Genomic DNA, 17,281 nt, shown 5'->3' with positions numbered 1-17,281 from the left:
ATGGGAAGAGAGATGCCACAAGTTTACTCTGAAATAAATGCCAAATGCAGCTTACTGTGTACACAAATAGTTTTACCATTCACTGCACTTTGATATTCTTTTAGTTTTTTACATAGAGGCTAATGAATTATGGAGCTATTCTTGTGCCAATAAAAATGAACGTAGCTTTTCAAGAAACTAATGAAAATATAAATTGAAACTAAATAAATTATCTCTAAAACTGAAAAAGAATAAATCGCAGGCAAATTTTTTGACTTCGTTTTTAATACACTGCATGTTTTGCTAACTATTTCTCATATTTCAATTGTCATCTGAACTTACAAATGCGCTTCCAGAGTTTTCATTTACGCTTCTGAAGTTTTCGTTTACGCTCCCAGAGTTTTCGTTCGCCGTTCTGACACATTTCTCTCGTGGGGGCGGGGCTAGTAGCAGTGTGTTCTCATTGGTTACTGAGCTTTTGATTGATCGCTTCTGACCTGGAAGTGAAGACGTCAGTGTTTATGTGTGGATGTGAGCGTCTGTAATCGCAGCTTTCTATTTCATTTTAGTGATGTTAAGTTTATATCTGTATTTATTTGCTGCTACACTATATTGTTGAGATGATCTCTTATAGAAGGAATAGTACAGACGAATGATATTTTTCATTAGTCATCGTCGCTATATCAGGAGGATACTGGATAACGTTAGCCTACTCGTGGTAAGTCTGATTTTTGTTTTGTTTTTAATACTATACTAATACTATTTATAATACAGTACTGGCTTTTTTCAGGTGGAGAGGCATTTTAGAGCTCAATGAGAGCCCATAACATTATACAGCTGAGCTGTGTTGTCTTGATTTAACTGTTAGCCCAATCATTACATGACTTGTTTATCTACATTCGGTTACAGTCTTCGATTAGATCATATTTGCTTCGATTAGATCATATTTCCCCACAGCCACCCCAAACAACATTGAGCTAGAGTACTGTACAGTAGCCTATCTGTACTGTATCAGTCAATGACTGATGCCATAGGACGAGAGCGCTGTCAATCACTGCCTGATTCAACTTTGGCAATGTAAAGCCTTTTTTACCATGCCAATAAAGCTATTTAAACCTGAATTTCTCAATTGCTGATTAATTTGCGATGCAAAGTTTTTGAAAGAGGAGAGACACGACTTGACCACAGACCACGTCTCTGTTCGTAATATGTAAACACTCAATTATTTTGAAGTATCGCCCTGGTTGCAATATTTATTCTGATTACTTTTGTGTGATAAAGATGACTGATAAAGCTATTATATGTATCTAGTATGAGTAACAAATTGCTTTTTCTGTGTCCATATTTGACTAATAATAATGAAAAAAGTGCACTTCAAATGAACATTTCTTTGACAAATGTTAAATCTTTAATAGTCTTTAATAATAAATATATGTCCAAATTAAAAACTTAATACATGCAAGTAATTATGACTGAAAACATCCAGCAACTAGGGAATACACATCCATATGTTTATATATAGGGCAATACAGCCATCTACTGGTTACACAACAGTATTACAGATGATAAATGCTGCTTGACTCCGAGGTAAATATTTAGTACTGTAAAATCCCTTAAATATAAATATAATAAATATTTTAAGTCTGCAACGTGTTACTGTATGGGGAGTTCAAAGCAGTTTGTATTGTTAGATTATAATACATTTCCTCTCTCATTTTCCAGGGAGTGGAGCAACATTTCCATAAACAAAATTCTGATGCTGACACAGAGGATGGAGTGATAGTACCAGAGATCCACTGTCCCTTTCAGACAATAATCTTACTCTGTTCAGACACATCACCTTTGAATGACTGGGATCTTGATCTTCAGACACCTGATTTATTTTAATATAAACTAGCAAATATTTAAATTTCCTCTAGATTAAAACAAACACAGTTCACAAGTACACAAGAGGTTTCACTTTATTCTTATTAATCTATGCTGATCTTGGATTAGCATACCAATAGCATATAAATGTTGAGGGGATAGTTCACCCAAAAATACAATTCTCTCTTATTTTGCTCACCCTCATGCTGTCCCAGATGCATTTTACTTTCTTTCTACAGATAAACACGAATTAAGATTGTAAGGAAAGTAATCCATCTCTGCGAGTCCTAAAGACGCTTTAAAAAACACACACAGTGAGCGTGACGGTAATCCATGCGACCTCAGTGGATGAGTCAATGCCTTCTGAAGTAAAACAATAGGCTAGATAAAAGAAATACTAATAATGTAAACTGTTTTAACTATTAAAAATCTTATGTACATGGGTTACAATCCACTTGTATTATGGACTCACAGAGATGGATTATTTCCTTAAATATCTTTGTCTATGTTTATGTCAAGAAGAAAGTCATATACATCTGGGATGGCATGAAGGAGAGTAAATGATGAGAGAATGCTCATGTTTTGGGTGGACTATCCTCGTACTGCTTGCAAGGGTGTAGATTTGGTTTGAACATTGGGGGGGTTGAAGTTTGGGTCTGCATATTTTTCATGTGATCATGGTATAAATATTGGGGGGGTTGTAATGCATAGATTTAAAGATTTAAATACAATCTTAAATGTATTTGTAATTGTGCATTTTGTATAGTAATGTATATCATGAGAATACTGTGCATTACATGTTATTATGCAGTTAATGTTTTGTGGATTCTGGTCTTTCCTGTCACAACATAATTGCATCCAAGACCTTCACTCTGATACTTGTGTATATATGCTTTAGTGACAATAAAGAATGTAAATTTATTTGAATTCATATTTTCAATTACATTAATTTAACTGGTTGTATAAGTCACGATCGAAACGGTTGATGATAGTTAAAATATATTTACAATTTTAAATGTTAGCAGATAGTGTTAATTAAATGAAATAACTAAATACAATTATCAATTTAAAAAAAATGGCAACAAGAACATTCTTTGTTTGACGTAATGAAATGCCCTTTGAGGTCTGTATCTGACAGCAGGCCACGGCTGTAATTTTCATTTTGTTTAAATTCCTCTTATTTAAGTGATCATTAATTTTGATGGTGTAAACGTAGGCTATATCATGCTAACGATGAGTAGTGTGATGGCCATGGCTGCCAACCTTGATTACTTGGTTGAAGTTTGACTTTCTTGACGGCTGAATATATCACACACGTTTGCTAGTATTCTCTTTAAATTGTAACAGCTGAACCTAATCAGAGCCTAACATGCAAAATAATCAGGAATAAACAAATATTCTCCGAAAACATTGGACACTACAATATTTTAAGTATTATATACAGTACTTTAATGTGCAATTACACCTGAATAGACTGAATAGATCTCTTGTGCTCCTAAAAAGCTTCTGCCAACTAAGTAGTAGCAGCAGGTAAATACAGATAAAATTAAAAAAACAAACATAACTTAATATCACTAAAATGAAATAGAAAGCTGCGATTACAGACGCTCACATCCACACATAAACACTGACGTCTTCACTTCCAGGTCAGAAGCGATCAATCAAAAGCTCAGTAACCAATGAGAACACACTGCTACTAGCCCCGCCCCCACGAGAGAAATGTGTCAGAACGGCGAACGAAAACTCTGGGAGCGTAAACGAAAACTTCAGAAGCGTAAATGAAAACTCTGGAAGCGCATTTGTAAGTTCAGATGACAATTGAAATATGAGAAACAGTTAGCAAAACATGCAGTGTATTAAAAACGAAGTAAAAAAATTTGCCTGCGATTTATTCTTTTTCAGTTTTAGAGATAATTTATTTAGTTTCAATTTATATTTTCATTAGTTTCTTGAAAAGCTACGTTCATTTTTATTGGCACAAGAATAGCTCCATAATGAATCAGAAGTTTCACACATTGAAAATATTTACCTCAGCATTGCAAAATAAGTTGGATTGAACGAGCAACTGCACCACGTTTTTACTTTGAAACGTGCAGATTTACAGTGAATAATGATTTTCACATTGATCTTTCATATGGTTTCCGAAGATATTGAATTTAGCAAGTTGTTTGCATACTTTTATGGTTTGTTTATGTCGCTTATGAAGGTTGATAGCTTCAGTGCCCATTCATTGTAACTTTGTATGCGTTTTGGCCGTTCGTTTACACGACAACAGCGTTCTGAGGGTCTGAAAGTGCTAACTTTTGAAAACGGGTTTCAAAGTGCGAGTTTTTGAAAACTATACCATTATCGTCTGTGTAAACTATATGTGAATTTGTGAAAACAGTGACGTCATGCGCATATGTATTACGAGTTCAGTCTATAGGCATGTATTGTTTCTTTACAAAGTGACATCGCCAACTACTGGCTTGGCATGAATAATGTTTTAGTCGTTTTCGTGAATCTGTGTGAACGAACAGGGATCATTTTAAGTACATCGTTGTCTTGTAATTGTACACTTAGACTGCAAATGTTGATGTTTCTTATCCTTTGACTGTTACTGTGAGGACAGGAATCATTCAGCTAATGGAGAGGAAGGACCAGAAGTTGATGTATCTAAGTGAGACCGCTTTGTTCAGGCCTTCATGAAGGTCATTGCAGGTGTTCATGTGCGTCTTTATCAGGTACAACGATTCACTTTTGCCTTTTGTGAAAGTGAACTGAAGAGGTTTTGTTGTCTCTGCTGAGGAAGCTGTTAGGAGCTTTACCAGAATGCTGATAGCCATGAAATTGTTCAGATTTGCAGTTATCTGCAGATGCTTGTATTTGTGAAGCTAGTCTGTGAAATGCTGTTATTTTAGGTCACGATTTTTTAATTTATCTGTATTCGGCAAAGTCACCTATGATCCAGCTTTGTTTGTCTCTTCCTAATGAAGAAACCCTGTTATATCAGCTGTTAAGGTGTGATGACAATTGAAAAAATGAACAAAGGAGTTTTTATTGTAAATCTCGTCTCTCATTTAGTTTTAATTATTGCAGTCATTCCTTTAGACTAATAGTCTATTTAACATCTTTTCTTAGGATGATTTAAAGGCCCACAGAAGTGCCTTGAAACACGTGGCATTATTCAATGTGTTGACGTAATGTACTAATTTGTAAATCAACCATTGGAAAACCCCATATAGGTCAACAACTAATCGAAATATTGGTGAGGGTCCATTTGTATTAGATTTTCTCACACATCTTCTCCATTAGGATTCTCTGAAAATGTTAATAATCTTTATTTACAGACCGTCACAAACACAAACACATTCTAGTGTGAGATTGTTCTCATTACATTTTGCATTCCCAGACTCTCAAACCCCCATCCTGCTTCAGTGATGGTCCATCGCAGCGCAGTCTTCCGCCAGTTCATTACTGCCGTATTTAGTGTTGGAAAAAACTTTGTGTGCAACTTTCTCTGTAAAATGTTAAATTGACTAAATGGTTCATAGATTTGTGTGTTTCTGCTCTAGTAATTGTGATTTCCTTTAAAGAGTGTTTCATAATGAGCCATTTATCATATTACCATGTGGCAGGTGTGAAGTGAAGGATTTCAGGCTCTCAGAAATCTGTATTTTTGTCAGCTCCCACAGCGCCAAGGCTTTGCTCCTCCATTTTACCAATTAATGAGTTTTTTTTACAGTCTTTTCTTATACAGGTATCAAAAACTAGAAATGGCAAATGCTGCTTTCAGTTGTTAGGTGTGTGGCATGGATGAGTCACGTCCCACTGCAGAGAGGAGAGATAACAGATAACAGGCTAACTCAAAGATATCTACAATAAGTGGCCATTAGTCAGATAAAGATATATGAGATTTTTTTTTTAGATGCTGGAAGAGCCCAGTGGTTTATAATTTATTTTCTGTTAGAATGTCAAAGTGCGATCATTTCATTTTTTTGTATCGATTTTTGATGCTTTTGAATTTGAACTAATATCCATTTTATCCCTAGGTTGCTGGTTAAAAATTGATTGGCAGATGTCACTGGTAGTTACTATAGAAGGTTTTTATCATGGAGACAATTATAAGACTAGTCCTTAAATAAAAATAATTTATTGTGAAAAAATAATTATTTATTATTGTATTACTGAACAGCAAAACTTAATTTTTAAAATATATGGTTTCACTTTATTTTGATGGTCCCTTTAACACGTTCTGTTGACTATAAGTAACGCTGCACCTACATGTCTACTAACTCTCATTAGAGTGTTAGTTAAGTATTAATAGACTGGTAGGGTTAGGGTTAGATTAAGTTGACATGTAGTTGCAAAATTACTTATAGTCAGTAGAGTGTCTGTTGGAGGACCATCACAATAAAGTGTTTGCAGATAGTTAAGCAGACAGTCTACTTATACTCCAGTGAAAGTTAGTTGACATATAGTTGCAAAGTTACTTATAGTCAACAGCACGTTCAAAAGGGACCATCAAAATAAAGTGTTACCAAATATATTTATAATTATTTTAATTATTTAATTAAAGTTGAAAGTGGTTCATTAGCTGAGCATTATGTTTTGTTTATAAGAGTTTAAGAAACTTCAAATCATTACAATGTAACACGTAAATACATATATGACAGCTACATGAAGAAAGGCCATGTAAAGGTTAAAAATAGCAAGTAATATTAAAAGTATAAGTGCCGTGAGTTTTAAAGCAGTTGTATTATTACTTTGATTTTGCTGATATTTGATATACAGTGTGTTAATATACACTCACCTAAAGGATTATTAGGAACACCATACTAATACTGTGTTTGACCCCCTTTCGCCTTCAGAACTGCCTTAATTCTACGTGGCATTGATTCAACAAGGTGCTGAAAGCATTCTTTAGAAATGTTGGCCCATATTGATAGGATAGCATCTTGCAGTTGATGGAGATTTGTGGGATGCACATCCAGGGCATGAAGCTCCCGTTCCACCACATCCCAAAGATGCTCTATTGGGTTGAGATCTGGTGACTGTGGGGGCCATTTTAGTACAGTGAACTCATTGTCATGTTCAAGAAACCAATTTGAAATGATTCGAGCTTTGTGACATGGTGCATTATCCTGCTGGAAGTAGCCATCAGAGGATGGGTACATGGTGGTCATAAAGGGATGGACATGGTCAGAAACAATGCTCAGGTAGGCCGTGGCATTTAAACGATGCCCAATTGGCACTAAGGGGCCTAAAGTGTGCCAAGAAAACATCCCCCACACCATTACACCACCACCACCAGCCTGCACAGTGGTAACAAGGCATGATGGATCCATGTTCTCATTCTGTTTACGCCAAATACTGACTCTACCATCTGAATGTCTCAACAGAAATCGAGACTCATCAGACCAGGCAAAATTTTTCCAGTCTTCAACTGTCCAATTTTGGTGAGCTCGTGCAAATTGTAGCCTCTTTTTCCTATTTGTAGTGGAGATGAGTGGTACCCGGTGGGGTCTTCTGCTGTTGTAGCCCATCCGCCTCAAGGTTGTGCGTGTTGTGGCTTCACAAATGCTTTGCTGCATACCTCGGTTGTAACGAGTGGTTATTTCAGTCAAAGTTGCTCTTCTATCAGCTTGAATCAGTCGGCCCATTCTCCTCTGACCTCTAGCATCAACAAGGCATTTTCGCCCACAGGACTGCCGCATACTGGATGTTTTTCCCTTTTCACACCATTCTTTGTAAACCCTAGAAATGGTTGTGCGTGAAAATCCCAGTAACTGAGCAGATTGTGAAATACTCAGACCGGCCCGTCTGGGACCAACAACCATGCCACGCTCAAAATTGCTTAAATCACCTTTCTTTCCCATTCTGACATTCAGTTTGGAGTTCAGGAGATTGTCTTGACCAGGACCACACCCCTAAATGCATTGAAGCAACTGCCATGTAATTGGTTGATTAGATAATTGCATTAATGAGAAATTGAACAGGTGTTCCTAATAATCCTTTAGGTGAATGTAAGTGTTACAATGTATTGTATTGTATTGACACCATTACTGTTGGCACATATATGTGTTTCTATAGACCAAGTGATGGCAGACTTATTTGTTTTGGATAAAAGTGACTGCTACATGAATAAATGTAAAAGAAAAAGTTTATTTCCTCCCATCTCAAAGTTCTGGTTTTGTAAATCCGGTACTGTAATGGTCAGTTTTGGGTTTTGTTTAGTTTTCCTGGACTTTTAGTTTGTAGATCAGTGTTTCCTGTGTTTCCTTTTTGTTTCTGTGGTTTCTAGACTGTTCTAATTTGTTGTCATGGCAACTCATTGTTTGATTGATTGATTTGATTCACCTGCTCCCTGTTTCTCTCTTTAGTTACTCTGTGTGTATATATAGCTCTCAATTTGAGTTGTTCTAGGTTTGTTCTCATTTAGTTTTAGTTGGTTGTGTTTCTCCTGCATTACAGTGTTCTCCAATTCTTTTGCATGGTTTTTCTTTTGTTTTGTTGTTTAATAAGGTGACTGCTGCGTATAGATCCTGTCTCAACTGCTCCTTTCTCCAACCAACTGTGACATGTATAGAATATACATGTACTGTATAGCCTTAGACTGAGAGAGATCTTTGTTTGCATCTGGATTAGAATGTTTTTGAAAGGAATAATGCATTCAGTATTAACCTTGCTGTTAGCTCTCAGTATGCTCTGATAGCATTAAACGAAACGTGGGTTGCTATATGTACTTACAACAAAGTTTTTAGAGTGAAAATAATGTTAACATAGTTGTATGATCAAAGAAGTTCCAGTAACTATCACAAAGATGTTCAATTACTGTAGATCAGGCTTCTGTTCCCTGCCTCTTACAAATGAAATGAAATGTCTAGGGCTGCAACTAACGATTATTTTGATAATCGATTAATCGGACGATTATTTTTACGATTAATCGGTTTATGTACTTATATTTTAGTTTTGCCCATTTTTCCCCCAAGTAAATTATTAACAAATGGTCTTTATCATTCAACATAGACTTTTTAGAGATTTTAACCATTTTGCATAGTCATATCCTCATCAAAAACATACCTGGAGTTGTTTTATTATGTGTTAGTAATCCTTTGTCGAACTCTTCTGCAATCAAAACACTGACCCATATGTACTCTAGCAAATTTCCCAAGGAGATTTCAAATAATGTTTTCACCATGGCAGTCCTTTGGGCTCCTAAAGTAGTTTAACATCCCGAACAAAGCTTATTAATGAATCTTGCAGAACATATTTTCACGAAGAATAAGAATAAAACAGAATACAGTTGCAGTAAATTGCATTTTATTTATTTATTTCCTGTAAACACACAGCTTATACCTGGGAAACAGCTTTATAGCTTATGCTGTGAAATCAATTAGAAAGTTGAAAGTAGCTCAACTTTATGGTAATAAGCTATGACGCGGTTCAGCGGCAAACGCCAGCAACCAATCGGAATACAGACGTCCTTCACGCTGGCTGATTCCGGAGAAACATACGATGTAAACTTTCGTTCCTACCAAAACATTAGTTCCGAGAAAAAATAATTAATTGCAGAGTTTAACCATCATAGAGTGAAACAAAGTGTATCATTTGCATGTGTTTTTAAGTCCTGTCAGCTTGACAGGGCATATATAAGAATGAGCAGAGACAGAGAGAGAGCCCCGGCCGCGCGCGCGCACTCACCCGAGCTCTGTCTTGCTCTCTCTCTCCCTTGCGCATATTAATCAAAATCAATTGATACGATGGTGTCGAAAAAAAAACTCTCCAGTGATGAAATGTTTTCTTTGTTGACAAATCTTGTGCAATATCCTAAACTGCCGAATGCTGCTTCGTTCGATTAGTTTTATCTTCCGCTTTTTTCTTTTTCTTTCTCGAGCTCCACTGCCGCCTGCCTCCGCCATCTCGCTGAATGCTGCACAGACGCTGTGCGGGAAGCATGTGACATAAAACAAGGCCAGCTATTGGCTATTCGCTACTTCTCCTGCTGTACTGGTTGAGTAAAACCTCCGGTGGCTCATTACTGCCACACTTTGGTCACCGCAGATTTAAAATATGCACGAAATGAGCCGCTTACGGCAAATAAAATGAGCCGCTTACGGCAAATAAAAGTTATTTAGCAACTAATCGATGACTAAATTAGTTGACAACTATTTTAATAATCGATTTCAATCGATTAAATCGATTAGTTGTTTCAGCTCTAGAAATGTCATGTAAAATATAGAGGTTTTTTTTCTCAGACGTTAATGGAAAGGGCAAATTGAAATTGCTGTGCCTTTCCATTCTTCCTGAATATTCTTTTCATTTTCTATAAACTTCTGTACATTTCTGTGCACTATTCAGCTACAATGTGAAAAGTGCACGACTGGAACTGTAGATGCATTTAGCCTAGTTTGACTCACACTCTGGGGGAAGGTTAGGTCTTTAACGATCAGCCTTTTAATCACTGTCACTATGATTCTTGGTCCTCCTCCTTCTGGACTGGACTGCTATGCTAAGGTCCTTGTGTATATATATAGTATGTTAGTTTGCATGTGTGAGCATTGTGTTAATATATGGGAATGTGAACACGAAGGCTTAGGTATGTTGTTCGAAAGAGTCTTTTTAGAGTCTTCCATTTCAGTGTGGTTTATTTTGTTGTTTGTAGTGCCTTATTTCTCTCTGCGATGGTCCTTGTGATTTAAATCATATCACACGAGCAAAAGTTGTTCCCAAATAACCAGAATCCCAAATTCTACAGCAGGTTTTTCATTCCATAATGAACCAGTGTTTTTGAAAATTCTTTTGAGTAATTCAGTGGATTTCTCATAAAGACATTGTCTTTATTTGTTTCTGAATGAAATCACCATTTTTAATCCATTGATTGAATAAATTATTCAGTGTCCTAATTTGCATACTAGTATCCACCCTAAATAGAATTGAAGATTACTAATCTCAAATGTTGTTTAGGGTGGATACTATGTGAATTTTGGACAGAGGGTGTCATTTAACTATTATTTTTTTGATGAAATCAGCATTTTTGAACCAAACGGTTGAGTGAATGATTCAATGACTCACTCTTACATCAGTCACTTAATTTGTTTTATGACTTACTCAAAGACCTTCGGGGATGTCAAAGGTCTTTGAGGGCTGGCATTACGATGTAACCTGCAGAAAGTGTCATTAATAAACCTCAGCTCTAATGCACAAAATGAGTCTGGAACGCGCGAACACAGACAAGCAGATTGAGAACTGGTACTATTTGTTGTATTAAAAAAGCGATGGTGCCTGTAAAATAGCATTGTTTTTTCCTTTTGTAGTTTCTCCTTCTAACAAGAGACATAATCACAGAAAGGTTGATAATACTCTCCGGAACTCGCTTGTAAGTATGATTCATAAAAACATTGTAAGTATGATTCATAAAAACCTTGCTGATCCTCATCCACCCCAGAGCAGAGATTAAGACCCGAGCAAGTGTTTGTCAATTAATGTTATAATGGAGAAGTTAAATGGAAGCTTGAGACTCATTTGGATGTATTTAATCACATTTAATAGCTGTAAGTACGCCTTGGGTTTGAAGTGAAGGCCCAAAGGCTCCCTCTGATTGGCTGAAAGACAGCAGTGCTACTCCCTCATTGGTTGGCTTTCTTGTGTTTTTTTTCCTTCTTGTTGCTACGTTTGCTAGGGGAATAAGGGTGGTGCAAAGGACAAGGCCGGTCACATTCTCATCACCTTGAGGTGGTCGAATGACCTTGCAAATGTCGTCTGTCATTTGCCATTTATGCATGTGTCATGATGTCGTTACTCCAGCAGTGGAAGGACGTCAGGGAACACTAAAGGAAATGAAAAGAGGGAGACAATGAACAACAGAGATAAAACCTCACAGGCACTGATGCTGGTCTGAGAGATAGTGACAGAGTCCCGAAGCCCCGGGAGATCGGACCGGTTCTCCCCACCCCCCGCTTGCATAAGTCCAAATCTGTTGCCTTTGCAGAAGCTAAAATAGCATCAGCCATGTCAGCACGCAAGGGTGCTTGTGGCAATGAAAGGTATGAAAATTAAAAATTTAGAAATTGACGGAGGAATGAGGCTGACGTTAGGCTCCTGTCTCACCTTATCCTCTCTTCCTCCTTTTCTGGCTCGTTTTTCAGATGGTCAGGAAGGAAACACACCTCAGAGGTTTGATTTGACAGGAAGAGTTGTTTTTGTTTATATTGTGACAGATGCTACATTCCCTACTGATTTATTACTGTCAGACTGAGCGGAAGGAATTTATGGGAAAAAATTGTTTATCTCACAAAAGCAGAATAAAAGAGTCTCTAAAGTATGTCCTCATTTAACTGTAGGCCCACTGGGAAACCGAAGCCAACATTTGTGCCTGATTTGTCTACCGGCTTCCGAACACAGATTCTACTAACTAGATTGAGCTTGTCACGTTTCTTTGTAATGTATGAGATGTTTTACCCCGAAGTGAATTACAGTCATCATGAATTGCATTTGCAACCCTGTAACATGAGTTTGAATTGAACCGGATATCCAATGAGAAGAAATATAGATCAGGAGAAGCATATCAGACTGGAGTTTGCAAAAACAATGCTCTACTGTAAACTACTGTATCTATTTAGCCTTGGTTAGCATGATATATTTGCAGGGTTATTGTAGTTAAATAAAGCTAATTCTATAAGCATAAAAACTTGAAATAAAATAAATAAAATAAAAACTTATTTGGCCAACATTTCTTATTTTCATTTAGTTTAGCTTGATTTACTAAAATAATTCAAACTAAAACTGAAATAAAAAAGTGAGCACAAGAGAAATGCCTGACATAGAAAGAACAATGAAATAGACTTAATAAACAAAAAGCAATAACAATACACATAAACTGGATCTTACAATTTAGCTTTTCTTTCCACTATGCAAGATGTTGTGTAAGCGTCAATCCAAACGCATGTACCTTAACCACTGTCTTTTAGCGTCCTCACCACAACATCCAGATACTGGATGACCTGTCATTCACACCTCTGTGTGTGTAAATCTCCAGTGCTGTACTGACTGGACTAAGCTCCGACTTGGTTAGTAGGCAGCAGAGTCTTTGAAAGGAATGAGAAAGACTCAAAAACAGTCTGGGGATTTACTGAGTGTCAGCAAGCCAATTCAAATTGTCTTGTTTCCACAGCACTCAAAGGCATCACTCACCCTGTACCTTTCGCAGGGTTGGCTATTAATAGAACAGACTGTGGAAGTGGGTAAAATCGCCCTCTCATGCACCCTGTCTTAAAGATCCTGAGAAGCCAGAGTCAGCCTGTGGTGTGCAAAGATAAGGTCCTTGAAAGAACATTTTCACCAGCAAGTAATTGCTTTTTATTGTAAGGTTGTATCCGATATAGTATACGGAAATGAGTCCTTTATGTTGACAATTTTACATGTGAAAACAGTGTATTGCATTTTATGGATATGTTTTAAGGAGATTAATTCAAACTTGATTTGCATTTGCTGAAGGAAATACCAGCACTTGCAAGGCAGCAATAATAATGTTAAAGTTTTAGGTGAACCTCCATCACTGAAGCACTTGTGGTTGATGTGTTAAAATCTCCATTAATATCTCATCATCTCATATTGATCTTCTATTATTTCCTGGACCGTAGCAGTAATGGCAAAGCAACCACAAAGCTGCATCTGATGTCAGTGATCACCGAGCACAAACACACCCATGATGCAGAGCCACTGCAGCACAATATATGCGGACCAAATCTGTGTGTGCAGCAGGGATTCAGAATTGAAGAATTGGCTTCCTTTCAATTCAGAGTTAGAATTTAAATTGAATTGATCACACCCCACAGGATACGATTAAATATGAAGTTTGAATATATTTTAAAAATGTAATTTCTTTATGTGATGTCAAAGCTGATTTTTCAACATCATTACTCCAGTCTTCAGTGTCATGATCCTTCAGAAATCATTCTAATATGAGATGTGGTGCTCAAACATTTAATAACATTATCAATATTTTTTTTTATTTTTTTTTATTCTTTAATGAATAGAAAGTTCAAAAGAGCAGCATTCATTTGAAATAGCATTTTTTTTGTAACATTATAAATGTCTTTGCTGTCTTTTTTGATAAATTTAAGAAAAACAAAACTTAATGGCCCAAACTTTTGAACAGGGATGGATGTTATTCATTTTTCATTAATTATAAGGATTATAATCATATTAATTAATAGTATATCAAAAATGACAATGTTCTTGATGCATTCTATTATTAAATCTAATACATACATACAAAAAAAAAAATGTAAGCATAATATATAATTTCTTTAATAACAATGTTTCTGGAAAAACAACATGTTTTTATGATGACATGTTCATTGAGAAATTCATACTGGAAATGTGTATTATTAAAAGTGTATTATTAGTATGTACATTACACAGCAGTCAATCAAATTTTCTATCCCCTTACCCTAAACCTACTCCTAAAATATGAGCCGATCAATCAGAACACAACTTCATTATTATATGCCTCTTCCACAATGCTTTCAAACCACTTTTAAATCACATAGTAATAGTTTCTAAGAAGACATCTCATTCAGCTCAAATCTCTTTACAATATCTATTATAGTTTTATGTTCTCAGGCCAATTCAGAGGATGAATGAACAGCTGTAGTTTGTGACGTAGTTAACGTTGACATGTTGATGTAATACGTAACTCACTGATTTGTATCTTCTTGCAGAAAAGTGATATTTCAAAGGTATGCACCACAAGAAATTAATTAGAAATGGAGTGGCTTGAAAAGATTAAATTTGGAGCTAGAATGAAACCCGAACTTTTCTTGAAATCTTGGAGCCCTTTTTTAGATTATTTTAAGGAGACAAGCTCTGGATAAAACTTTTTTTTCCTTTTTTTTTTTTTCCTCTGGTCTATTTAGTTGTTTATATGTATATGCATATATTACTGTGATTATATGTTCATTCGTATGTGAGTATTTATTATGCTTGTTTAATTTTTGCATTTTTCCCTCCATTTAATTATGTAACAATCTGATACTTGTACTGTGCTTGAGATGCTTTTATTAATAATAATAAAAAATAAAAAAAATGGAGTGGAAGTGCTGGTTTCACATATTTTTGAACAATGAAATAAAGGATAAAGGTCCAGAAGCTGGAGCAGTAAATCAATGCATTATGAAAACAGGGTATAAGATGTTCTGTAGTGCTCAAGTAGGTTATGCTTAGCTTGAGTGCTGGATACAGGATTGACTCCTTCAGTCAAAGCAAAAATTTGCTTTGACTGAACAATGAAATCAGATTTTATTCTTATTTCATTTTATTCTTATTCATTCTTATTTTTTATTGGAATATTGCAGTATTTATCCATATACATCATTCTTTTAAAATTCCTATTCCCTCATAATCTTTCATCGAAATAACTTCCCTCCCTCTTGCTACGACATCTCTTCTCTTCTCTGATGAGAAGAGTGTTTGACACCCTCATTCTGACCCTCCCTCCAGGAACTCGTCCCCAGCAAAGTGTCAGAAAGGCCTGGAGGTGTCTGGACACAGAGAGCAATAAATCTCCTGAAGACAGCAGACTGCGTCCTTGCCTCTCTGGATTTCAACACCGTCTCAATGGCAGTTTCTAAAAATCCACAGGGCGAGACAGAGGAATCAAGGAGAAAGGATTTGTCTTTCGGCTTGGTAGGCCTGTAACGCCGCCATGGTGTGTAGGACCCCACCATCCTGACCTCATTTGCCTTGTCCACCAGCCGCAATGTTGTTTGACACGGCTTGGAAGGCAAGACTGGAGCCTTCGGTGAGGATGCCGAACCCAAGGGAGAGATAGCTAGAAAGAGTTTCTTCTACCTGGGGCATCCTCGCATTTCCCTGCTCACACAGCCCCTCAACATTCAAATGATTCCTGTGCGAGCAGAACACTGGTTCCTCCTCAACCCTGACACCTCAGTGCGGAGGTCTTGGAGGAACGGAAGGCTCACTGGAGGAGGGCGCTTATGACCCACCAGGAATCGCTCCTCTAGACAGCCACGAGCAACTTTCTGCTTTATGCTAGGCCAGCTTAAACTAAATCGTAGCGTGCGTGGGTAGCGTGGGTCATAAGTTCCAATAAGTCCTAGCATGTGGGGCTAGGAGGAGGAGGCAGACTTACAAATAATATCCGCTTAAACTCCTTCCACATATAGTTCCTTAACTAGATGCCAATAACATGGGCACTTAATGTGACGTCATGGGACTGCCTCAGTAATAATAATGGCGTGATTTCACACATGCTTCAGACACCGGCTTCCACATAGTTCAGCAACTGACGCAGCGTCAAGGTCCCGTTAGGGAATGCTGTAATTTTTAAAGCTGCAGTCTATGGTTTTTCTTTTTTTGTCGCCATCTCTGTTCGAAATCTGCAATTGCAGTTATTCGCAGAATTATCAACTTTACGTGGGATGTGCCTCGGCATGGCCGGTGTGGACACTGTCATTCGCAAACACAGATTCTACTTTTTGGAAGTATGACCAACATAAGAATTTTCACTGGAAAATGTCATCTTTACAAGTAACATCCACTTTTGTTCACGCTCATATCACATCAAACCTTGCAAATTATACTTTGCTCTGAAATTGTTTATGTTAACAACATCAGCATTGCGTGACTACATTTAATGCCCTTCCGATATTTATCCTTGTTTTCGCATGGGCCGGTTGCAAGCCAGACCCACATCAAGATGTTGGGTCTGGGAACACACCATTGGCAGGGCTCAATCCGAGGGGCGGGATAAATGGTTGTCTTTCAAATTCCCTCTGCACGCAATAGCATAGCGCTACAACCAACCAGAGCGTTTTCCCACCAGCGGAGCTAGTTGATAGATTAAACTTTTGCCGTATCCGGTCGGCAAAACTCTGAACACATCTTCCTTTTTTAAGAATGACTTCAGTGCCGTTCTTTGTTCTTTTCTCAAAGAAAAGCTTAACTCCAAGTCTTCCAGAGTCGTGGCCAAAGCCGATTGGAAAGACCGCTGTTCGCCAGCAGCAGCAGCTCTTCTTTGTTTTCAAGTAACAGGGAATTCACGCGGAACCGTCACAACTCTGCCGTCATTATGTTAAGCCCGCCCACCGACTCTATACACGATGTGATTGGCCTGACTAGAGTTTGTTTTTTCCAGCTTGCAAGCCAACGGAGAGTTGCTGGACGACACTGGCTGCAAAATAAAATCTGCTGCCGCTAGGATGCATCTAGATTTCTAGGCTAGTAATGACGCAAAGACATGCTCGGATTTCCTGCGGAAATCGACCAGTACCACTGGAATTAAAAACATTATTACAAGCTTACCGTTTTGAATCGAGCTAAGGCAAGCAGAGAGTTTTGAACACTGGCTGGTTATGTACTTGCTCAATTTTATTTTGGATGATTTTTAACCCCAAAAAGTTACGGACTGCAGCTTTAAATAATCAAACACTGT

General features: G+C 37.2%; 1 protein-coding gene and 1 long non-coding RNA gene across 3 annotated transcripts in view; both read left to right on the top strand.

The window, feature by feature from the left end:
• frmd5a (FERM domain containing 5a) overlaps nt 1–17,281 on the top strand; it is a 117,368-nt gene that overhangs the window by 30,649 nt on the left and 69,438 nt on the right. The gene's annotated exons all lie outside the window — the stretch shown is intronic.
• LOC311089056 lies at nt 494–2,766 on the top strand. Its single transcript, XR_014607621.1, has 2 exons — nt 494–697; nt 1,702–2,766. It is a non-coding gene; the product is annotated as an uncharacterized lncRNA (long non-coding RNA).

The sequence above is a fragment of the Abramis brama genome (assembly GCF_963993115.1).
Source record: "Abramis brama genome assembly, chromosome: 9".
NCBI classification, from domain to species: Eukaryota; Metazoa; Chordata; class Actinopteri; order Cypriniformes; family Leuciscidae; genus Abramis; species Abramis brama.
Note: the sequence above shows the minus strand (reverse complement) of the source record. Positions and strands in the feature narration are given on the sequence as shown.